Source organism: Myotis davidii, unplaced genomic scaffold, assembly GCF_000327345.1.
Source record: "Myotis davidii unplaced genomic scaffold, ASM32734v1 scaffold496, whole genome shotgun sequence".
Lineage (NCBI taxonomy): Eukaryota > Metazoa > Chordata > Mammalia > Chiroptera > Vespertilionidae > Myotis > Myotis davidii.
Window position 1 is genome coordinate 693,829 of NW_006289398.1, and position 985 is coordinate 694,813.

The 985-nt window shown below is 52.0% G+C and overlaps 1 protein-coding gene across 1 annotated transcript in view; it reads left to right on the plus strand.

Annotated features, from left to right (window-relative positions):
- The window catches only part of LIFR (leukemia inhibitory factor receptor alpha), a 121,655-nt gene that overhangs the window by 87,003 nt on the left and 33,667 nt on the right, over positions 1-985 (plus strand). The window lies entirely within an intron of this gene.

Consider the following 985-nt stretch of genomic DNA (forward strand, 5'->3'; position numbering starts at 1 on the left):
GCTCTGAATTTCTCATCCGCAGAGCAGATCCCTTGGGGTGACAGTTTTTGCAGACACATGGGCATAGGCAAATATGCCCCAAATCACCAGCACATTGAGTAAGACTCCTCTGCAGATAGAATGCTGGCCGGACGGGAGAGGCCCAGCAAATTGTTGGCAATAAAACGACGTTCTTAAAAAGACTGCACCTCATCGTAGATTCTTCACCTTAGTGACAGTCCGGAGAAATGGATCCGAGGAAGGAAGGAGTGGAGCAGGTGGATAAATAAGGAGAATTTTTTGCAGTTGAGGACAGTGAAGGCGTGACTAGATCCCCGGGGTTGGAAAGGACGAGGGGGAAGGTGTGCAAACACTGAGGAGACAGAAGGAGAATCGGGGACGGTGCGTTTCCTCAGGGAGCAGTTGAGCCAAAGATGACGGTTAGTTTGGGCAGCTGGGTAGCTGGGGCTGCTTTCCACTGAGACAAAATAGATGAACGCATCAGGTAGGAAAGATCCACTTCATTTTTCATACATTGAGCTCGAGGGACATAGGAGGTGTCTGGAAAGCAGTGTCTCCTAGGCAGCTGGAAATACAGGTTGGCCCCCCGGGTGATTGGTTGGAGCTGGAGATAACATATTTGAAAATCAGCAGCAGATAGGTGATGTGAAAAATGTTTAAATCCCGGAGGTTCCTGTAGCTCAGGGAAAAGGGGAATGGAGACCAAGGACCCAGCCCTTAGAAGCTTTATGTCCAAGGGGAGGATGGAAGAGAGAGACCAGCAAAGCAAACAGCCGCCAGGGGTGAAGAGTAGTGCAGGAGGGGACAGCCAGGGAACCCAGGAGCGAAGGGAGTTTCGAGAAGAAGGACATTGGGCAGCTACCATATGCTGTGGACATCGAAGGGGAAGATCGCTCAGAAGTGGCTGGGAACAGAGCAGTTCGGCCAGCCGGCCACTTCTGCGTGGAGTGGTTGGGGTAGAGCCACGTTGCCGCCTGGGAAAGAG